The sequence below is a fragment of the Colossoma macropomum genome, unplaced genomic scaffold (assembly GCF_904425465.1).
Source record: "Colossoma macropomum unplaced genomic scaffold, Colossoma_macropomum, whole genome shotgun sequence".
In the NCBI taxonomy this organism is placed as follows: domain Eukaryota; kingdom Metazoa; phylum Chordata; class Actinopteri; order Characiformes; family Serrasalmidae; genus Colossoma; species Colossoma macropomum.
The window spans coordinates 63,545-79,756 of record NW_023494904.1 but is presented as its reverse complement, the minus strand read 5'-3'; the positions used below and the strand labels follow the sequence as shown (position 1 = coordinate 79,756).

The window sequence follows — 16,212 nt, the reverse complement described above, 5'->3', positions numbered from 1 at the left end:
ATAAACTTAGTGGTATGTGATGAACTTTATCCACAGCAGGAATAGATTGAATGATTTGCCCATATCTAAAAGAAATAATGTGGAAATCAGCAAAATTATCTAATAACGATGTGCAATGAGTGTTGTGTAAACTAGCTAATACTTACTGTATATACAGTAGGCACAGTTAGAAATGTGAGCCATGGATATATAAATAATATTTCTAGTATGTTAAAATGCACATTGTTTCAGCTTAATTGTCCATATTTATGTATTGAAAATCTATTAATAATGCCACTTTTGATGACCTGTCTGAAAGAGGCTCAGCAATGAAGTTACTGAGGAAAGAGTGAAAAAAATAATGAAAGTGGTCTAATCAGAGAGGAAAAAGAAGCTCTGCCTTACTTTTAATTTTTATTTTAATTTTTCTAATCTAATTTTTATTTTTATTTCATTTAATTCTGCTGTTTGGTGAGAAGAATGACTGGCTGTTAGACACCCTATAAATGAAATGAACGTTTGTGAAACATAAAACATCATCAGTCCCAGACATTTGGGTCGCTGAACTGTGACGAGCATTCACTGATACTGAAAAACAAGAGAGAAGAAAAGCAGTGTGTTTTTAGTCATGAAGGCATCTTTTCATAACTTTTGATTGTAGTCTTGTTACTTGTGAACTGAGTGATAAAATCAATACAAGCAACCACATGCTGTCTATCATCATTGTCAGTGTAGCCACAGATCAGTGCTCTGTAATATTTTTTAAGTGACTCTGAATTAAAGCTCCTGTTAAATTCATAAACATAAACCTGAAGGTTTTCAGTTATTCGGGTCATACACGACAAAGACATTCAGTACATTCTTCTTTACTATATTTTCCTTAAATGTATCCAAACAGTACTCTAAAACATTGTCCCAGACATCAAGCTGTGTATTCATAACCACTTCCTGTAATAACTTCTTGTGAAGGAGCTTTTAGAGGCATTAAACTCCTCAGACGTCTGGTTCCATTCACCACCACTGTTCAAGTTCCTGGCTGAGTTTCTCTAGAACAGAGCGTTTCACACTAAAACCACTCCAAAAGACTTTGCTGACATGTTAACCATTTAATTTTGAAAATGTGGTGGAGTTCCCCTTTAAAACAAAAACATGTTGACAGGAGCTTTAATAAATGCAGCTGTAAGTCCTGTTTAGTCCTGCCAGCGCAACTTTTGTTTGAAAATGACGGGCAGAAGCGCTTCGACAAGCAGCGACGTCATCTTCAAATGTAAGTTATTCTGATTTTCTGTGCTATTTTATCTGTTTTCTAGCCGTAAAGGTGCACAAATAGCCAGAGTATGTAGTGCTTGAATTCTTTTAATTTCCACGTTTGACCACGACTATTGTCTATTTTGCTGTTTCATTCAGAGCAAATACAGTTAAATCGCTATATAAACTGCCAGAGCAGGTCCATGTTGGCTAAATGTGATTCTGGCGGCTGAGGTCAGTAAACGCCGGTCTCGTGCAGTGGGCGGGAACAAGAGGCGACGTCACTGCCGTCTAACTAGAGAGTCTCATTGATCTGCCCTATAAGGATAGATGACGGTTGGAACGCTGCCTATGTAGACAGCGGCTACTTAGAGAGCTCACTAGGTTTTGGGACAGACCCACAGAGAAACCAGTACAAACTGGTTTCTGCTGCAGTGTTTCTGGATTCCTCTCGACTCCTTAGCTGAATCCTCCTTCTCACTCTACACAGCTGAGTTAGAAAAAAAAAAAAATCAGCGAGTTTCTTTAAGGTTAGATGACTTGTATATGTCGGCCGAGATATGTAGTTAGCAAAGTTAGTAGCTTATCTTAGCGCTGCTGGCTGTACTGAGGAGCGGAGTGTAGGTCTGTCTGAATATGGCCTTCTTTACAAATATAGTGGCGTTTTATGAGCTCTGAAAGAAATAGAAGCAAAAAGGTAAAAAAAAAAAACGGAGTATATCGGATATGTGGGGGTTAAACCGTCCATGAAGTTCCTCTCTGTTAGCTCAGCAGACGTAGCTACGCTAACCCAGCTAGTCGGATTAGCCTGGAGAGCTCAGAGTAATAATACGCAGTTTTAAGCTCTAAAAGCTGCGCTGTGGTGTCAGAATTGTGTCAGTGTGAATAGAAAGAAGCGGGAGTGCTGTTTTATTAACTGTGTTGCTGCGTTATGCGGGTTTTTTAGACGTTAACGAACTACGACTATTTATACCAAAATGGCGAGTCAGGCAAAGACTACAACTCCCAGCAGGCCGTGCGAGTGACGTCAGCGATGGCCGCGTCCGTGCAGCGCAGAAGAGAAACACAGATAAGAAAGAAACTCACACACAGAGAGAAAAGAGTCTACCGGGGTAATGAGGTTTTTTAAAGAAAAGAACGACAGAAATAAACAGGTTGCAGCTTAATAAGAAAGAAAAACGTCAAAACTGACAGAGGCTAATTTATCTCGTTATCTCGTTTCACTGTTTATCCCAGTGTTAATGCTCACTAAACTGAAACTGTTACTAAGGTGATTTATCTAAAATTACCTGCATTTAACACGAACAACATAAAATATGATAAACACATTTTCATTGAATAAAGTAAATTTATTAGAAACTAAAACTAAAAAAAGATGCATCAAGATGCATCGATAATCGTTTTAGAATCGCATCACAGCCCTCTGAATCGAAACGAATCGTGAGGTGCCTAGAGATTCCCATCCCTAGAACTTACTGTTGTTTTTTTCAGTTAAATTAACTCTAAAAGCCAGTATATCGTTCACAGTATACACATACATACTCCTTTATTATTAAACAAATACAGGCAGCTGTTTGTTTTTGACTGCTTAAAATCAGACTTAGTCTAAAATCACCTGCATTTAACTAAAAAAAAACTTAAAATATGATAAAATACACATTTTAGAGTTAATAATGATCAAAATTAACTATTCTTCCATCAAAAAATTTAGTTCATTTTAGTGTGTGCCATTGTTGCCAAGCAACTACTGAGGGACGACAAGAGCTTTCAGTAGTTTTGTGTCATAATGAAAATATAATATACACTACATGGTCAAAAGTATGTGGACACTTAGTCATTACAACTATATGAGCTTGCTGGACAGCCCATTCCAAAACTATGGCTGTTAATATTGCCCTGCTAGCTGCTGCTTATTTGTTCATATCAAATGAAGAATCTTTAAACATGATGCAGTTTCACAGTTAAACCAGTCCAGCAACATTTTTACTGTCTCTCTAGTTCAACTCTGATCTACTGGCCAGTCCAGAATTAAATCACTGCTTCTAAACAGGTGGGAGTGGCCAAGGCGAAGGTGACACAAACAATGGGCATCTATGTATGTAGTGTAGCAGTGATCTGGGTTGTTCAGACCCCTGTTAGGATAGGACACATATTTTAACTGAGCTTTGTGATGTAGAATTTATTTAGTGTAAAGTTAAAGCTCACAGCTCACTTGGTTCATTGTTTATGGATGGCATCAATATTTGTTTGCATTTGCAAAGTTCCCCAATTTTCATGAAAGCGAATGTTCCAGCATTTGAACCTGTTTACTCTGAAGCCTTTAATGACAGATACCTTATTACAAACCCAATTCCAAGTTGGGACAGTAGGAAAAAATGTTAATAAAGGCAAAAGCAGTGAATTATAAATCTACTTTGACCTGTATTTGAACAGAAATAGTACAAAGACAAGATACATAATATTTTATTAACTTATTTGTTTTTGTAAATATGATGCAGTTATGCTTGTATGTAAAAGGAGCATCCAGGAAAGGTCTAGTCCTTTATGAGCACGGATGGTTCAAGGCCATTTTGCAAAAAAATAGCAAAAATTCCTGCAATTCACCAACAAAAAATCTCAGCCAGAAATGACAAAGATTGCATATGTGTGTGTGTGTGTGTGTATATATATATGTATATATATATATATATATATATATGTATATATATATATATATATATATATATATATATATATATATATATATATAAAGATAAAACTTTATTTGCTTTTCAGTCATCATAGTTTTAACACTATAAAGTTTCATTAGTAGGGGGAACAGTGCATTTAATTTCCACCCACAAGCACAGCCATTGGCTCATGAGCCGCTGAGTGCTGTCATTTTATTGGGTCCCAGTTGAAACTTCTGCGTGACTAAGGGTGTGCGTCATGTAAATGGTATGTGAATTATGTAAATGAGCATATGTAAGTGTAACAATCCATGTAGCAGTTACGAGCTTACAGAGCATAACAGATGTTGGTGTAGCTACAGGAGAAGATGTAGAGATCACCAGTGTGAAGAAGATCTTTTCACTGAGAGCTTTTGTAAGGAAACTGTTGGAGTATTTTACATATACCATCACATATACTGGCAACATACCAAAAGTAAATCTAATGAGTTGGTGTTGCTCTATGTGACCCTCCAACGTTTGGCCGCGCCTGCAATAGATTATATCAAATGGACACTTGTTTATTAAATAGCCTACACCAAGTCCAGTTAACAGAACTGTGAAAAAGTTTCTACACCTGTGCACAAAGTAGAAGATGCCAGTGACTGTACCAAGTCATGCTCAGCTGCATTCCTGTCCTCTGTGCCAGTTTCCTCATTCAGGTTTTCCTGGTGCTTCCAGGTGCGGCAACAGTGGCAAGAAAACAGCAGCAGCTCTGGATGTAACTCCTTACATTCTGATAATTTGGAAATAAAGCCTTGTGTTTCTGCTCTAATGTTCAAGACCTCTTAACGGTTGGACTAAATAATCTGGGCTAATCCCGACTCCCTTCAAGATATTTTACATGTTTTAGTACACCTCACCGGCTCCACGTAAAGGTAGGCTGTGATTTTAGTCAGTGGCTGATATCTGAGCCTTTCTACTTGGCAGATACCACAACAATTTATCATATTTTACTCTTTTTATGATATTCATTCATTTTGACAATTTTGTGGCTTTTGTTTTTTTTGGAGTTAACAAAGTGAAAGTAAAATGGGTTCAAATTCAGGTCTGAAGTTAAGGTGTAATGAGAGTACTATGTCCTGAAAGTATGCATTGCATTTCAAGCACGAGCATATAATGCTGTACATGCGAAATAAGCATTATTTCTAACCTTTTTATTGTTCAGCAGTAAATACATACTAATTACCTTTACTGGATTCATTTGTTAATCAGTTTTCATTGAAAAGGCCACTGGAGCCAAAAGACCACGAAAACAGGTATCAGAATATGTCATGAGCTTTGGGCGTTTATCATGAACATATTTTAAATTTTAAGTTTCAACATTTAAGTAGTTTGCATTTGTCTGTATTTTCAGTATTTTTACATGGGATGCAATATCCATTAACATATTAAATAAGTATGTATTTTACTAAAATTGTTTTCCATTAACAGTTATGCTAGTCCTGCTGTTGATGTTTGACCTTCTTATTTGTTCAAATGGAGGTAATTTGCAGCACAACCACATACATTACAATTTTAAGACTCAGAACTCGAGACTCAAGAATATATAATATAAATATACTACAAATTTAAAAAATAAAAACAGCCTCTCTCTTTTAGATGCGTTCTCTTTGTTAGTTCCTGATAGAGTCATCTCAGCTCAAATAGGATCTTCTGTTGTCCTGCAATGTGGACTTTCCACTGTGTTGGACATTAAGAGCTATGAAGTACGCTGGTATCGTCCCAATAAAAAAGAGAACCCAGTTCTGCTGTACAAAGATCTAAAGGTCCAGGAGAACGCTGGAGATCCTCAGTACAGAGACAGAGTGTCTCTGATTGGAGAACTGCAGAAAGGGAACGTCTCTCTAAAACTAGAGAACTTCACAGAAGTAGACAGAGGAGAATATGTGTGTTATGTCCAGAGTACCAAATGGTATGAGAGGGCTAGTGTGGTCCTAAATATTACAGGTGAGAAATTAATGTAATTATTCAAACATCAGGATCAGATTATTCTAAACAAATGGATATCTATTTAAATATGTTTTGTTTATTTTACTTGTTTTATTTGCGTATTTGTTTAGCTACATGTATTTTCTGAATAATCCAGCTACAACATTTTCCCACATGTTCATTCATTCCATGTAAAATCATCTACTCATCCTTTGCTCTAGTGGTTGGATCTCCTCCTCTCCTCTCATTTGCTGATGTTGGAAACCAAATGAATGTTACCTGTGCATCAAGTGGGTGGTCACCAAAGCCCACCCTCACCTGGAGAGACAAAGGAGAAAGAGAACTCAGGAACAGTGTTAATCACTATAAAACAGGTTTGTTCATAAAGCAGATATAAAAATGTTACTTCATGCTCTCAGTGCTACTCTTAAAGCTCGTAGCTAAAGCACAGTCCAAATTTCTGTTCCATTCTAGAATAAACAGTAACCGTATTATAGCTTGAATAACTAATCAAGTTTTCTAGAAATATAAGTTAGTTTTGCAACATCAAACCATCACAAGGTCAGAACTGTCTTACATTTAAAAATAAAAGACATTTATTTAAATGTTTGTTGCTACAGAAAATTTCATATTTCATATTTTTCCACAACTTAGTCACTACATTATAATCCACTTTAGAAACCACTACAGAGAGCTGCGGTGTAGTATACTTGTTAATAAATAGATCTAAAATTTAGATATTGTAAATTCTCAAAACTGGGAAACAAGCATACAACATCCAAAGTAGCAACATTCATGTTAAGTTGCCAATGAGCTAACAGTTAAAGTCAAGAATATTCAAGTTATAAAAAATTGTGTATGTATATTTGCTGAAAGATTTTTAAATTAATTTACTTTTAGACATTGTATGTTTTATTTCTTGTTTCTTTATACCTAGAAAGTGAAGCAGTTATGTTTTTGTGCAAAACAAACACTTTTGCAGGGTAAGCAAGCATTCCATTATACTACTATAACTAGTTTTAAGTTTTATTTAATAGTGTAGTGGTAGGTGTGTGGCCACACAGAAGACTTACTTTACCCTTCGAGAAGCTGCATTAGTAGTACGTGGATAACCATTTGAGGTTCTAGTATTCAAACACTGAAACAACTATTCAGATATAAGTTTTGTTCCTTAATGGGAAGAAGTGAAAATAAACAGGCCAACAATTCAGTTAAACATGATGGTTTTGCTAGTATTAATGAGTAAATATGAGTAAACAGAAGTGCCTGAATGTAAGTGTGTTTGCTGTGAAGGATTGTTAAGGAGGTGGATGCCAAGTATTTGTGTGCGTGTATATATATATATATATACACACACAAGTGTATATTTTATTTATTTTATATGTATATAAATTATAATATATATATATATATATATATATATATATATGTGTGTGTGTGTGTGTGTGTGTAAATATACAGTATTCCACAGAAGTGAGTACACCCCTCACATTTCTGCAAATATTTTATTGTATCTTTTCATGGGACACTCTAGAAATGAAACTTGGATATAACTTAATCGTCAGTATACAGCTTGTATAGCAGTATAGATTTACTGTCCTCTGAAAATAACTCAACACACAGCCATTAATGTCTAAACAGGTGGCAACACAAGTCAGTACACCTCACAGTGAACAAGTCCAAATTGTGCCGAATTGTGTCATTGTCCCTCCCTGGTGTCATGTGACCCGTTAGAGTTACAAGGTTCCAGGTGTGAATGGGGAGCAGGGCTGTTAAATTTGGTGTTCTGGGAACAATTCGCTCATACTGGCCACTGGATATTTAACATGGCACCTCATGGCAAAGAACTCTCTGAGGATGTGAGAAATAGAATTGTTGCTCTCCACAAAGATGGCCTGGGCTGTAAGAAGATTGCTAACACCCTGAAACTGAGCTATAGCACGGTGGCCAAGGTCATACAGTGGTTTTCCAGGACAGGTTCCACTCGGAACAGGCCTCACCAGGGTCGACCAAAGAAGTTGAGTCCACATGTTCAGCGTGATATACAGAGGTTGGCTTCAAAAAATAGACGCGAGTGCTGCTAGCATTGCTGCAAAGGTTGAAGTGGGAGGTCAGCCTGTCAGTGCTCATACCTTACGCCACACAATGCATCAACTCGGTCTGCATGGCCGTCGTCCCAGAAGGGAGCCTCTTCTGAAGCTGATGCACAAGAAAGCCTGCAAACAGGTTGCTGAAGACAAGCAGTCCAAGAACATGGATTACTGGAACCATGTCCTGTGGTCTGACGAGACCAAGATAAACTTGTTTGGCTCAGATGGTGTCCAGCATGTGTGGTGGCGCCCTAGTGAGGAGTACCAAGACAACTGTCTCTTGCCTACAGTCAAGCATGGTGGTGGTAGCATCATGGTCTGGAGCTGCATGAGTGCTGCTGGCATTGGGGAGCTGCGATTCACTGTTATCAGGAAATAAATATTTTGTCAAATTTATGTGTGCCACAATCATTGGAAATTCTTGAGAGTAAAAAATGTTTTATAGCCATTATTGCCATCTGAACCATTAGGAACAGGTGACACAAAGGCCAAATTATCTTAGTTATCTTTACAGTCAGACAGACCAGAGAATACAGCAATGATTTACAAAAAAAGGCTGTTGAGCTGCACAAATTAGGAAATGTCTACAAGAAAATAAACAGTTGAAAATGCCCATTTCTGGACTTCCAGTGACGCCATGTTGAAGGCTGTAGCTTAAAAACTAAAGTCTGCCAGACTAACTGAAAAACTCCTAACAAAAAGACCAAAAGCGCAGCGTAACAACACGATCTACAAAGGCATCGTCCTGCCAAAGTAAACTCCCTACACACGGTGTGTGATTCCCACAGAGGAGTATTAGTTACAAAATATTAGTTTAAGGGTTAATTAGTTTAACATTGTTTTAGTTCTATATTGTTATTTTCGTCCTCTAAATGACTTCAGTTTGTTTTTCAATGGAATTGTACAGACTATGTACTCACATTGATGGTGGAAATAAATCTGAAATGAGTCATTTTGGTCTGTTTTTTGTACATTTTAACAGGGGTGTGTAGATGTGTGTGTGTGTGTGTGTGTGTATATATATATATATATATATATACACATACACACACACACACACATATGTATATTTATTAGTGTACACATACATATCTACTGTATATGTGTATACAGCATGTATGATAAGTGCAGCCCAAATCTCAAGGAATTTGTTGTGTGTTAAATGCCTGTCAATATGTGTTTATGGCAATAAAGTTATAAAAAATTCCCATTTCCACTATCAGGTCAGTAATTAAGAGCTTTAAAGCTACTGGAGATGTGAAGAATCTACTGGGAAGAGGGCAAATGTCTATACTGACCCCACGCACAGTGAGAAGGATGGTTATATTGGCCATAGAATCATCAAGGAACACAGCTGGGGAATTGGACACATTAGTTGAGTCTGAGGCTCGGAACAAATGAAAGCCTCTGCTGACAAGGCCTAACAACCTCAAGCTCCTACAGTTTGCCAGACATTACTGGAGCTTTCAGTGGGACCAAGTTCTATGGTTACATTTTACCAAAATTAAGGATTTTGGAAACAAACCATGCAAAAAAGTACCTCATCCTCCACTGTGAAATATGGTGGTGGATCGATGATCTGACTTTTTATGTTTTAGTTATTAGTATAAAAAGAAGTAAGAAAGATTATTGTAAGGTGGTAAAGTGAATGTCACTAAGATGATCTACAATAAATAGTATAAAAGTATAGAAAACTTCTCACTCACTAATGAGCACTAAACCTCTCTGTCACTCTTTCTCCCTCTCCTTTTCTCTCCCTTTCCTTTACTGTATCTCCCCCTTCCTCTTCCTCTCTGACTCTCATTGCTAAGATTCTGAAGGGTTGGTCAGTGTGAACTCTTGGCTGCTTTTCTCTCCCTTGGAGTCAGAGTGGATCTCCTGTTCTGTGGGTTTATCTGATCAGGAGATGAGAGAGGGAAGAGTACTGCTACTCAAACCTGCTTGTGCAACTTCAGAACCTGGTTAGTCCCATACTATTCTGTCTGATGCTGTTTAACTGTCATCTCAATATTTGTGTGATATATTAATAAAATACATGTTATATTTGATCAGCAGTTTCTCCAGGATGGAGAGCCTTCACCATCTTACTGGTTATCAGTCTTTTGGTTTTCACCATAATGACAATGCTCATCATCCTCAAGGTTAGAGGTAGGAAATATATAGTTATCAGTGAAATCTAATTAAAAGCTTCATACATTCAGACAACATTGTAACTTTTGGAATATTTCTGCAATGTAGGCTACATTTTCCCTAAAGACAAAAAGTCTCCATCAGAAGGTAAGACTCACTGTAAACAAGCTGCATCTCCAACCTTTACTACATTCTACTGAATGCTTCGTTCTTAGAAAATGTGTAGTTATCAGAGAAACCTAATTAAAGCCCAAAATTTTGGGATTATCTGGAATATAGGCCAAAATTGATTGAAAGATCCAGAGCTCACTTCTGTAGGTCAGATTCAGTCTGCTGTTGTGAGGAAGTTGATCTTTAATATTAATTTATTAGTTTAGATTAATTTTTTGCTGTAACATAATGCAATTACTGAAAAACTGGAAATTATAAATGAAAATATAAATGTTTGAATAAATTATATACGTAAGTGTTGATGCTTTCTTTCTCTTTAAGGTCATGTAGAAGAGCAAATACCTCTTGTTGGTGAGTAGACTTGAGTAACAGCATCATTTCACTGCATTTCATGTTTTCTTCATTTGATACTTTTCAGAAGTGTGCACTTATGATAGTCCACCACTCAGTATGATCTAAACCTTTTACTATGATGATCAAAACATACCAACTGCACAAATTAAGGGTTTTATAAGTGTTATTAAACTGTCCATATGTTTACTGAATGTGTCTCAGCCTGCGAGTTACCTTTGTCAGTCACAAAGCACTGCAGATGTAAAAACAGTCAACTTGAGATTTTATCACTCAACATTAAAAAATTATTCACATTCAATGTTAATACTTTGAATTTACAACATTCTTCAGAATTATTCTTAGGCTTGGTAAGTATGAGGAGAAAAATGAACCTTCACTGAGGCAAAATTATACAACTTAAAAATCTTATACAAACAATTTTTCTCAAAAACGTGATATGAGGTTGCAGAACACATAGACAGGGATCTGACATCATTTCAGTTCAAACTCTCTCCACATGCTTCTGAGACCTCAGTCTTCACTTGGTCCCACTGGTTTTCAGGTTTTCTTTGTATTTGGCTCACTTCGTTGCAAACTCTCCAACTTATTTGATGGAGTCCATTATGCCATGGAACTCACAAGATTTCCAGGACCTTAGGAAGTAAAACATATAGGGTCCACCACCATATTTCATACTGAGGATAGGGTTCTTATCTGCATGAATTTAGTCTGATTTGGACAGGATTAATTATACATTGGGGTCCTGGGCTAATGTCATCTTTTACAGGTGTTGCGGATTGGCCATGGCAGTGTTTATGTCCTCTCCTGAGAGGTTACAGACCATTTAAAATCAAAATACCAAAACATACTCGTCCTGTGGTAGTTTTACTGCCATTGAGTTGCGAAAATATTTAATGCCTTTCCAAAGACTTTATCTACCAATGATGTTCAGCACACTCCAAGAGCTCGCATTTTAACTTTGAAGGGGAGTTAATGGAACAAGACCTTTTTCCAAGCATTTTAGAGCAGTTTTGCTGGTCCATCATTGTGAAAGTTTCAGCTGGTATTCACAAATTATGTCAAAAATTGAAAAATGACAAAAATGGAGATAGGAGGTTTTGTACAGACAGCGACAGTTTGTGGTTTGATAACAGCAGAGCCTCTCTTCAGACAGGCCTTCCAAATAGTTTGATGTCATGGAAATATTGTCTAATTGTAGTTACAGAGATTTATTGAGCTCCTGCAGTGTCTGCAATACTTGTAGGAAGTTTTGGCTCTCAAATCCTCACTCTTCCAAAATACACTTGTGTCTTCATTCAGACACATCAACCTCAGATCCAGTTGTTTCAAAGTTTTTACTTAGAACCCATTTCCAAAAAAGATCGGACGCTGTATAGAATGTAAATGAAATTAGAATGCAATGATATGCAAAGCTTGTAAACCATATTTTTAAAGGAAAATACTACAAAGACAACATATCAAATGTTGGACCTAAGATATTTTACTATTTTTTGAAAAATATATTACCATTTTGAATTTGATGCCAACAGCACGTTACAAAGAAGTTGGGATGGCAGCATGTTTACCACTGTGTTACACTGCTGTAGTTTAGAAAGTGAAATGTTTTCCCATTTTTGCTTACTATAAGATTTCAGCTGCTCAACAGTTCGGGGTCTCTTTTGTTGTATTTTTCATTTCATAGTGCGCCAAATATTTTCAGTAGTGACAGATCTGGACTGCAGGCAGGCTAGTTTAGCACCTGGAGTCTTTTAATACGGAGCCATGCTGTTGTAATACATGAAGAATGTGGTTTGACATAGGGCTGGACGATATTGCAAAGAAGTAAAATTTTCAAATTTATTAACAATTCTTGATTCCAATTACGATTTATGCATAATGCCATTGGAAAAAAAGACAATTTCTTTTTTGCACTTTAATTTAAAAGACTGCAGAAGTGCAAAAATAGTAACAGCACCAACTATAATTATTAAAGTGTGCAAATAGTGGTTACTTTTAAATAACCTTTCAGGGGACTCAAACTGTGTAAGCACAACAAAATTTGTAACAAAAAATAACAATAAAACATAAAAGAACCATTTTAATTAGTGATAATCTTTTAAGAATAGCAAGCAGCTTCATTAAAGCTCACAAGCAACTCTCACTTTAAATAATGTGCAAGCATAACCTCCTTAACCTAAGAAAAGTGCAAACCACAAAGTTCTTTACAGGTTTCTTGAAAGGAACACAACCCTATCTACTGTTTCAGGCTTGAGAGATGCCATTTGAAAGGTAAAGGCCTCAGCAGACTTCTTGCGGAGACGATGTTCGCCTGGCTTCAGCAAACAATGCGGCGTAATTGTGGAGAAAACGAACAACCGCAGGCGTCGCGTGGAGGCTTCGTTTGCCGTGTCGCACACATGGCAGCTGGGTGAACTCCGCAGACGAAGACGCTATGCAACAGGGCCTGTGATTGGTCGGTAAAAAAAGAGGCGTGCCATTAAACAAAGATGGACAACTTTAAGGAACTTTGGCTTTGGCAGATACACTAATATTTCACTGTGAAACGCGCATTTGTTAAATAAACAATGAATACCTCCAAAATGTAAGATGCCAAGTCTGTTATTTGTTAACACTAACTAGTACTGAGCGCCAAAACATACAGGTTATCTTATATTTAGGTTCACAAGAGGACGAGGCTGGCCAACGAAGTTGGCTTTCTGTTCACCAGCTTCTTGTTTGAATTTTCCCGTTCCACCTTTAATGATGGCAGTATTCTGAACGTAAACGTGGCAATAGTTAGAATTATGAAAGAATCGTTTTCCAGCAGCCATGAAACTTACCATAAAATGTCGTAGCGTCATGTGGAGCATCCGCGACAGGCAACACCAAATTGCATAAAGTATGCGAGCTTATTAGCTCGCGAAGTCTCTTTCGGCTTCACACAACCCTCGAGAAGTTTGTTTCGCAAGAAGTGCAGAGGCCTTAACAATGTTCCCAGCCGCACTCATTTTCATTGTGTTGTTTCACTAATTGCTCCCATTCCACTGGGTGTTTGTGTCATAAGAGCAGGAACAGATTCGTCGTACTGTTACATTTGGTTGCAACTGCCCTTCGACACAACTTATACTTCACATGAATTTGTTCAACATCTGACTTTTCAAATCTGTACCAGTTCCATACCACTGAACTGATGTTTCCACCTTTCTTTGGTACGAGCTCACGCCTCTGCGATGTGCCACGTGCCTCCATCTTGGAGTGTTTGTTTTTTTTTCTAGCGCGCGTGGCTGAGGTCAGAGGCGAAGTTTTTTATTTAAGATGCGTTTTTTGTACGTCTTGAAAATTTGAATAGTTTTTGTTGGTATTTTAATTAAAGTTAATTCGAATTAACCGAATTAATTGTGAAAATCATCCAGCACTAGTTTGACATTGTCTTGCAAAAATAAACAAGGCCTTCCCTGAAAAAGATGTCGTTTGCATAGCAGCATATGTTGCTCCAAAACCTGTATATATCATTTAGCATTAATGGTGCCTTCACAGATGTGCACATCACCCATGCCATGTGCACTAATGCACCCCTATACCATCATGAATACTAACTTTTGAACTGTTAATAAACTGTGATTTTCAACACTTTATTTAAAATAATTTCAGGGATTTTTAAGAAATATTTATTTTCAAGGAATTTTGCCTCACTGAAAGGGTAGATTTTTCTCATAATTTCAGTGCAAGTCCACTGACAAACCATGGTATATTTTTATAGCCTCATTTGCTCACATTCACCAAAGATGCCAATACTTCTAGATGGAACTGTATATTACAGTGTTAAAGATAATGTTGAACCTGTTTTTCTTTAAACAGGGGCAGAACCAGAAACAATTAACACAGGGTCAAATGCAGAAAAAGACAACGAAGGTAAATTTTCAGATTCTGTATTCTTCTTTGCATTGTGGAACTGCATGGTTTAAAGCAACACTATGTAGGATTTAGGGATTTGGAGACCTCTCTGGTGGAAAAACAAAAGTTGAAGATGAAAGTTAATTTCTTATTGCAGTACTTCTTCGTATTATGAAATTGCATGGTTTAAATGAGTAATTTAACATTAATTCCATGTTTGCCCATTATCATGCCCTAAATTGTACTTATTGCACTGTAAAAACTGCATCAACTTGTTGGATTTTTAAATTAAGTTTAATCAATTTATAATCTGTCCATGGTTTTACCTCAAAGGTAAAAATATTGAACTTCACATCTCTACCTATGACCATGCATGTATCACACAGAAGAAAACATCGTCCTCTGAAGATCTTCCTCACCTATACTAATAACACTGTTTGTGTTTGTTTCCAGTTATTTAGTCATTCAGCAGTAAATTCACCAGTAAAAAAACAACCTCACAAAAATATGTATAAAACTGTAAGGGCGAACTTTAAAGAATCACATTTATTTTAAAGCGGGGTCCAAGCGGAGGGGAACCCTTCAAATCTCAGGTACCACCATCACATCCACTGTCATGTAGAGATTATGTAGAGATCAATACACCTGAAGTGCTTAAAAGTAGAATCAGAGAAAGTAAATTCAGAAACACTGTGACATGATGAGCATCGTCTGATAGTGTAACCTGGAACAAACACATTTTGTTTTGAGACAGATAAGCAAAACTAAGACACTCAAACTACAACTTAAAAATTACTTTTGTTACATACTTTCATACATAAATACCACTTTTCACGTGTTTTGTTTCCATTTCATTCATTGTTTTCTCACTGTTCCTAATTGATTTGATAAGTTTCCAAAAGTGATACTTCAAAACTCAAAAGTATAGATCAATTCAAAACTAATTTTATATCTTTGAAATTTACAAATAAGTTTGAGTCGGTGAAGACAGATTTATAGGATAACACTATGGTGTATATTAACACCTTTCAGAAAAATAGTAGTAAATTTGTCTTGACCATTATGTTCAAAGGTTAATCAAAATGCCACTCTAATTTAAGGTTGCTAAATATTTTTGAATGTACACATTATTAGGCCACAAGATAATTGTTAGATTAAACTATGGCTAAGCTTACATGTACTTTTGTGATGGATAAAATTATAACTGAACTTATAACTGATAAGATCAGCTAATATTATAACCCCAATTCAAACAAATTTGGGACGCTGTGTAAAATGTAAATAAATGTACATAAAAACAGAATGAAATGATTTGCATTTTTTATTTACAATAGAACATAAAACACGTCAAATGTTGAAAGTGAGACATTTACCATTTCATTATTCATTCATTCATTTTATCATTTCATAACTCACATCTCAAAAAAGTTGAGACGGGGCAACAAAATGCTGGAAAAGTAAGTGGTACTAATAAAAAATAGCTGGAGGAGCAATTTGCAACTAACTCACATGGCTGGGTATAAAAAGAGCATTTTAGAGAGGCAGAGTCTCTCAGAAGCAAAGATGGGCATCTTTGCAAAAAACTGTGTCTAAAAATTGTGGAACAATTTCAGAAAAATGTTTCTCAATGTAAAATTGTGAAGACTTTGGATATCCCACCATCTACAGTACATAATATTATCAAAAGATTCAGAGAATCTGGAGAAATCTCTGTACGCAAGGGACAA

At 36.5% G+C, this 16,212-nt stretch overlaps 1 pseudogene; it reads left to right on the top strand.

The window, feature by feature from the left end:
- The first annotated feature begins 1,557 nt into the window (after positions 1-1,557).
- Positions 1,558-14,556, top strand: LOC118800538 (annotated as a pseudogene).
- Positions 14,557-16,212: the final 1,656 nt, after the last annotated feature.